Below are 8,051 nucleotides of genomic sequence, written 5' to 3'. Positions count from 1 at the left end.
ATTGACGTTATCGATTTTTCGGTATCAGTTAATTCGCGAAAGGCTTTGCAAAATAAACTTCGGCTCGTAATAGAACTAAAATAAAAGTATGTGAGGGTCTCTCTGTTAACTGGTGTCGGGCACTGTCGTCCGTTTTTCGTGTGTTGGAGTGACGGCAGTGCATGTGCTTTTGGGGAGACTGGGCTCGTGCGATCACAGAGCCAGCTCCGTTAAACTACACCACTGGTCGGCCACAGCAACGTGAATCCCGCGCTAACCCGTTCGTGACATTTGATAAAAGTCCCCTAATATCAGAATTGATGAAAAAACCACTAAATTTATTCTGACGCAACTTTTGAATAACGAAGAAATGTTATTTTCCTTAACTACTAATCGTAAACCTTCTTGCGTAATAGTGACTAGCCCACTAGCCAATAAAACAAACAATTCGAGTGTGTTGTAGTCGTAGACAAAAGAAAGAATATATCCCCAGTCCCCACCCCCACAAATGTTCCGCCTTTTTTGCGAGCCGTGTGAGACAAAATCCGCAAGGTTAATACCATTACCACTCAGAGACACAAAACACTTTTGTTTGTTATTATAACTACAATAAAAGTATATCAAGTACATATTCATGAAACAACAAAAAATGAACTCAAGTAAACAAACGATTGTGTGTTAGAAACTGTTTCTTAATATTTCAATGAACCTATTGGTTTTATGTATATCGCACTTTTGAGTTGTTGACGCTGTTAGCTACGTTTTCAAGAACAAGAGTATTAAAAAGAGTCATCTTTGCTTCAAATTCAATAGTAACAACAGCAACAACAGCAACAACAACAACAACTCACCTATCATAGGTTTGTTCTGTATGCCTAAAACAATTCACTCACTAGGTTGGGGAATTCCTTCTATAAGTGTTTAATGCATACAGGACTAAATTTTTGACAAGTGTTTCCTATGGTTACACATCTTTATCAATTAATGCAAGTAATTAAGATCTATAGCTAAATGGGATAGGTACAACCTCTTATCATGACTAACATTATCGTATTTCTCAGAATCAGTTTATACGCAAAAGGATACGCAAAATAGAATAGGCTCGTAATAGAACTAAAATATAAGTATATCGAGCACATTTTCATAAAACATCCAAAAATGAACTCAAGTAAACAAACAATTGTTCGTTAGAAAATGTTTCTTAATATTTCAAAAGATATGTTGATTTAATGTAAATCGCACGTTTGCGTTGTTGACGCTGTTAGCTACGTTTTTCAGGAAAAACAGTATTTAAAGAGTTGTTGCGATTTCTTCTGATATACGAGTTCCAAGGTTCGGTTTTCGTCTTACAATCTTTAAAGACAGGCGCGCTTCGACGTAAATTGCTGTGTGCATAGTCTCTACAAGACACTGCCATAAAGGATATAGGACAACATTTTTGAAAGTGTTACGTCAGTACAGCAGACAGATCAGAGAAGTCAGAAGTGCAGACCAGACTACAGAATCAAAATCACCTCATTCGTCTTGTCTTTGCTCTTTGGGACGCTGCACGCTGTAAGTTATGCTGGCTACGGTTTGTGTATTAGTCATGTCAGCGAACTTCAACATTTTCCATCGTGAAGATAGAAAGGTATTTTTTGGGGTTTCTTATCCATGAATGCAATTGTGTATGTGGTGAATTAGATATATTCTTGTGGTCGTGTGTGTGTTGATCACTGATCTAAAGGCTATTTGGCCTATCATTTCTGTTTCTGTCCTACTTCCAGTGGGTCGTCTGACCATGGTCTGACCATGTGTCCTGAAAGTGCTGTCCGTATGCTGAAATGTCGTCTCGTACTACATACTTCATTGAAATGGTAACTATTTTTGATATTCGTTTTCCAAATAAAGTTGTTGTATTAGTCTATATCAATATGTTTCATACAGGATATTTCATTAAATTTTCATCCGTTTTCATTTTGCTTCAACTATATACACTTCATGGATGTAAAACAGGTGTTGATTATTGCTGGCTGTAAAATTTTGAAAAAAAGAATTGTTAAAGTATTTTTGAAAGAAATCATTAGCATGCTAATTTCATTTTGTAACTACTGCTTATTTCTGAAGCTAAAGCTATTTTTTTCCCTTCATTTTTTTTAAAGGTAGATTAATTCAAACTGTCGAATAATGTTGTTTGCTTCTCTATGTGTAGATGGTGAAAGGTGTGCTTGACTCGGAATAAGCTGCTGTTGTCTCTGGTGTTGGTGAGTCTACAGTTACTCTGCTTACCTTCTTCACTTCTTTGGACATGTTGTTGGCCTTCTTCGCAACACTCCTCATCCAGCTTCAATGCTGCTAATGTTGCTGCACAACTTGTCCTACACTCCACTGACAAGTTGTACCACTTCAGTCCGCTGTTACTCACCATGGGGAATCACCCAGGTACCTGAAAAATTCTAAATTATTTACCGGTAAACGATTAGCTTTAAACTGTGTTATAATTCCTAGCATCAAACGAAGTGTTACTTATACGTATCCTTTTTCCAACGCTAGTGGGTTTATTACAGCGTTTGATAATTTTCAGCTGTCAAATTACGACAAATTACGACAACACCCACTATTAAGAGACAATGCCAAGCATTGAAAAGTGAGAACCCTGCAGTATAATAGATATTTTAATAAAGCTTTAACCATTATTTGTTTGTAGAGTTCTGCACAGAGTGACGTAAGAGTTGGATATCAACGAAAAGATTGAAAACCATTTACCCATCACAATCACAAAAAGTGATTACCTCAATTCTTTCCCCTTATTGAGTGATGCCCGAGCAGAATTGTAACACTCCAGGTCTGAAAAGAAGAAAAAAAACCGCATTTGATTTCCTGTATCTCTTAATTTCCTCTCTCTTGATTTCATAGTAACTCTTTTCTTCCCTCATGTAGGTGAAATTGAGCTCTTTGAAAATTGGACAGCCATGCCAAGGATAAATTCCTCTTTTTCCTGTACCGGCTGTACATTTTGTAAGAAACACTTCAGAACTATTCAGGTAAATATGTTCAACTTTCTAACTGTGAGACTACAGACTTAGTTAGTCAGTGACTATCTCTTAACTTGTTTGTGGTAGAATTTTCAGTTGTCTACCTGGTAAAAGCTTGCTAGCTGTAGGTTCTTTTGCAACTTTTATTCTGAAGGATTGTGTTTGCATAGTTTACTTTGACTTCTGTCATTTTTGTTTTTGTAATTTAAGACATAGTTTCCTTGATAGTTGATAGTAATTGAGTTTTTTTTTTATAAATAGGATTATCAGTCTGGTAAAAGTATGAGCTTCTTTGTTGCTGCCCAACATACACATGGATTTTATGCAGCCAGCTGAGGGCTTTAACTCTTGTAAATAACGTAAAGTGACATTTATTCATCTAGATTAATTCATTTCATTTTGGTTATACGTTTAGTTTTTTATGTTCGCGGAGTTGCTGTCCGCTGTGGTACGTTGTTGAAGCCTATGCTGGTGAAAGATCTTTCTACATCAAGTTCAATTGGCCGTTCCTTGGTGCTGATGTTGTGTTACCAAAGTTGCATTATTATTTTACGAAATTGCCGTTGTGTCAATGTAGTTTACCGTTAATATGTTTAGAAGGAACAAACAAGAAATATGGGGATGTTTATGTCAAACACGTAATAAACATATTTTCGGGATTGGGAAAGGAAAGTGGAGGATGTTGGAATGGGGGGATATTTAAAGTTTGGATGAAAAACAGTTAATTTCTAACCCTGCAATCATATCCCTGCCAATTTATCTCAAAACCACAATAACTTATTAGACCTTCCAATTCTTCACACCCCACAAACATGCACCTACACCTAACAACCCTCAAATTTATACACTTTTACACTTTATACACTTGTACCATGTAATATTTGTAAAAATAGATAAATAATTAAAAAAATTTAATAAACAGAGCGTCCATTTTCTTCTGCACAAGTTGAAACGCAACCCACCACCACCGCTGCGGCAATGAGACAAAAAGCGATGATTTAGTTTTGCGGAAATCTGCATCGTCTTTGTAACTTGACTAACGAAAATTTCCACAAAAAATAAACCATGGCTATTTGTTTCATTGGGTAGTGGATGCATTGTTTTAACTCGCACATGCTGTTATAGGTTTTGTCTACGGCCCCCAGAGATAGTATCTGGACCGAGAAGAATAGAGAAGTACAAGGCAAGTTTTTCCGGGGAGATGTAGTCATACTAGGCTTCCAGGTTAGACTCATGACCCTCAAAAAGTTTTCATCGGATCATGCACCTTCCAAGTCCCCGTTCGACCAGAGCCCTCCCCTCCTCCTGGTTTCACAGCGGGTGAGTGACCACCGGCGGGCGTTGGTTAGTGGTAAGTTAGGGAAACGGGGCCACAGAAAAGAAGGGAGCCCAGAAATGCACTTGTAATTTAATCTAACTACACAATTTAACAGTCCTGAATTACAGCATTCTCTCGTCAGCTCCAGTGGATGATCAGGAGCGAAGAGTTACCCTGTAAGCAGAATGAACATTTATTTGGATGACAATAATTTTAAATAAGATTTTAGCGACCGAAAGCAATACCTCAATTAAGAGGGCCCGTTTAAGGAAGTAAAAAGGGAGATTCACAGGTAGCAGCCAACGGGTTTTCAAACAAGGGACCTTGTTGATTGTGTTGTCATCGTCCTTCTTCTTCAAACGACATGACTTCTCATAAAGTCTGGTATGCAAATTTAGATACATGTAGTTTAGACCCTGCAAATATATAAAAAAAGAGTCATCTTGTTTATAATTTGTTGTTAATGTGCTTGACATCTCACTCTGTTTATAATTTGTTATCCACCATACACAGGAAACATCAGTACACCCGTGGTCGACCCAGCCATCAACGATACAACAACCAACAGCAGCATGACGCCATAGTTTACTAGACAATAAATTGAACATAAATATGTAATAACAACTAGCATATTAACAAAAAAAAGGTAGGGCTTTTAAAAGGTGAGCATTTACAATTATATGTAAAAGCAAAATATTTACCCATGATTGCGAACTGGTAATACGACAAAGAATGCAGTTGATGACGGTGTAGTAAACTGGAGCAGCGTACGTGGTTATGTAATATTCGACCTTTACGATGTAGTACTTGGGGGCTTCGATGTAGTAGTTAGATGAAGCATAGGTTGTGATGTAGCAAACTGAAGTCTCGGTGTAGTTACTGCAGCAGAGTAATTCTTGGAAGTCTCAGTGTAGTAGGTTGATGCAGAACACGTGGTGGTTTCGTACTCAGGTGCCTTGGTGGTGTAGTACTTTTGAGCCACGATGAAGTAAAATGGGGCAACGTAGGTTGTGGTATACGGCTTCAGGGCCTTTGTGAAGTAATCGGGCTTGGGGCAGAATAATTATTCTGGCTGCGGTGTAGTAGCTCGGGCAGCATAAGTTGTAATGTAATATTCTGGAGCCTCGATGGTGTGGTATTTGTGGACAACAATCAACAGCAGCACGACGCCATAGTCCCCCGTGACTGCTAACTGGTGATACGACGAAGAATGCAGTTGATGACAAATAGCGCACAGCAGTTGTTGTCGTGTCAGAGATAATCACTCGCCTGATTCTTTCGCCTTTTCTCCCGTTTTATACAACTAAACAATAAATAATTTGAACATTAATTAATAACTGGCATATTAAAAAATTAGAACAACAATAGAAATTGATAAAAAATACAAGTAACAGAATATTTACTCATGAGTCATGATTACCAACTAATTACACAATAAGAATGCAGTTAGTGACAAATAGTGCACAGCACTTGTTGCAGTGTTGGTGATGTTCAATCTACTGATGTCACTGGCCTTATCTCTCTCCTTTTATACGATTTTTTTCTCACTCTTACCTCTTACCCTTGCAGTATTGTATCTTCTGCTTGATAATGATGAAACACGCGCCGTCCCGTTCTCACCCAACCTCTACACCACTGCATGACACGTTTTACGTAATGATCTCCGTGACCTTCGAAAGTGAAGGACATGCAAACTGGCCTTTCCTCCTTTAGGTTGACGTTGCTGGGGATGGGTCTACAACAACCAATATCAAAATGAATACCAAATGGCTGAGCCTTACGGCTATTGTACCTGCTTGATAATGATGCAACACGTGTCGTTCTCACCCAACTTCTACACCACCGCATTGACAGTTTTACACGTAATGTTCCCCGTGACCTTCAAAAGTGAAGGACTTGCAAAGTGTCCGGCCCGTCTGCAGGTTGAACTCTACAATGGTAATTGAAAAATGATTAATAAACACTGTATCAGTTGAACATCATTACATTTTTGTCTTGAAATATATTAGAGGACCCTCAAAGAAGGATCTTCATGACACGGCAGCGATCACGTGGAGAAAGGCAAAAGATCTTCGTACGCATGCTTTCACAAAATATATGAAAGTAATGGATTAAAAAATGGATCTTTCGAAAAGTCAAAACTTTCACGATTCACTTATATGCTATAGAATTGTTCACTTTCGATTAAGCTTAGTCGAATGGCGTGGAAATACCAAATACCTCATCACTTCTAAAATGTAAAAGCGAAAAACATCATTATGATGCAGCAGCTGCAGCACGTTTCCATCCATTGCGTCAAAGGCAAATGGCGGCGATTGATTTCGTCAGTCGTCACTCACTGAAGAACAGACTCTCCATCACCTGCTGGACACAATTTCACACACCTAGTGACAAGCGACAGATTTCTTAGCATAAACGAACGACTGAACGCTGAACGGTCACGGATCCGGGATCCTAGTAAATGCCCAAGTTTTTTACATTCTTCATCCAATCATCCTGATGTTAGTAGGTAGGTAAAGGTAGCTGATGTTGTGGTTAGTACAACAATATTCAGGAACTTGTTGTAAAAACTGGGAATATCCAAGATCCGCGAACGGCGAACCTGATAAGACAACAGATACAATAATAACCATAATAACAAGGAATAGTTTATAATGCACAATCATTCCTAAGACTTAAGACTTAAGACAGACTTAAGACTTAAAAATCAAACCGTGGCCAAATTTGCACCGTAAAACTCGACTGAAAAAAAAAAAGAAGTCCAAACACAGAGGCAAACGTAACATCCGACATTGGGCAATGCGACATTTGTGGTAGAGCGAAAGTTTACATGTAAATATCTAGTAAACGTTGACTTACCTAAACTGATCATTCCATTGCAAATGGCAATAAAGAATCTGGTTGCAAAGTCGGTGTAGTTGCAAGTCGGAATGTAATTTAACGACACCTGACATCAAAACGCGCCACCAACGACAGGACTTGTACGACAAGTAACATTTGCGGCGTCTCTTCTCTGGTTTTGTCCTTCTTTGATTTGATTGTATCGAGCCGTTATTTTCTTCTTTCTCAACTTTAACGATCGTTTGAAATTCCTCTTTAGAAACTTATTAGTCGAGTTCTACATAGCAGTCGTTGTTGCCTAAATATAATGAATTATTAGCTTTTTCTAATGAATGGTCTCCCATTACTTAATCTATAGATTTCTTCATTACAATTGATCAAAATATTCTTACTTTTTTGTGAATTGTTTCTGGTTTCTGTGTGGGATGCTTAAAGATATTGGTCAAATATGTACCTGTTGTGGAAATGGAGTCGATATCCGAGGGGAAATTAGTGCTGGAAGCGGCTCCTGAATTGAGAGAGGATTCCGAAGCTTTGCTGGAATCGATTTCGTCACCGGAAACAGATTCAGAATCCTCTTTTTTCCCGGAAGAAGTCCGAGTCCAATTCAATGGAGAATGCTGTTCAAGTGCAGGAATAAAATTCTGTGTCCGTTTTAGAAATGGAACCGGGATTGATCTTGACCCAGTGCTGGACAAGAATCAGAATAACCAACACATTCAAGAATAATAATAGCAGCACCACAAACTAAATGCAACAGCTGTCTTGTTCACACCTTTCACCAACTGGCTGCAGCTCATACTCAGAGACTGTTAAAATAATAAAAAATAAATTATTTAATATTAAGAAGCAGATGTCATATATCACATAATATAATGACAGGCATAAAGTTACACTAA

The 8,051-nt window shown here is 38.1% G+C and overlaps 3 long non-coding RNA genes across 6 annotated transcripts; 1 reads left to right on the top strand and 2 right to left on the bottom strand.

Annotated features, from left to right (window-relative positions):
• The first annotated feature begins 1,427 nt into the window (after positions 1-1,427).
• On the top strand, positions 1,428-3,891 carry LOC124337814. Of its 4 annotated transcripts, none has more exons than XR_006917528.1 (8): positions 1,428-1,609; positions 1,785-1,835; positions 1,906-2,400; positions 2,467-2,605; positions 2,666-2,803; positions 2,899-3,002; positions 3,255-3,343; positions 3,409-3,891. It is a non-coding gene; the product is annotated as an uncharacterized LOC124337814 (long non-coding RNA). The 4 variants fall into 4 exon arrangements; XR_006917529.1 differs by having other exon boundaries at positions 1,429-1,609; positions 2,512-2,605; XR_006917531.1 differs by having other exon boundaries at positions 1,430-1,609; positions 2,171-2,400.
• A 557-nt stretch (positions 3,892-4,448) lies between these two features.
• Positions 4,449-5,072, bottom strand: LOC124338155. The gene is made up of 4 exons (XR_006917680.1): positions 5,013-5,072; positions 4,793-4,899; positions 4,557-4,727; positions 4,449-4,485 (listed from the first exon to the last, which is right to left on the bottom strand). It is a non-coding gene; the product is annotated as an uncharacterized LOC124338155 (long non-coding RNA).
• A 1,336-nt stretch (positions 5,073-6,408) lies between these two features.
• LOC124338111 lies at positions 6,409-7,955 on the bottom strand. The gene is made up of 3 exons (XR_006917664.1): positions 7,545-7,955; positions 7,171-7,450; positions 6,409-6,913 (listed from the first exon to the last, which is right to left on the bottom strand). It is a non-coding gene; the product is annotated as an uncharacterized LOC124338111 (long non-coding RNA).
• Positions 7,956-8,051: the final 96 nt, after the last annotated feature.

The sequence above is a fragment of the Daphnia pulicaria genome, chromosome 1 (genome assembly GCF_021234035.1).
Source record: "Daphnia pulicaria isolate SC F1-1A chromosome 1, SC_F0-13Bv2, whole genome shotgun sequence".
Lineage (NCBI taxonomy): Eukaryota > Metazoa > Arthropoda > Branchiopoda > Diplostraca > Daphniidae > Daphnia > Daphnia pulicaria.
This window is presented reverse-complemented; position numbering and strand designations above follow the sequence as displayed.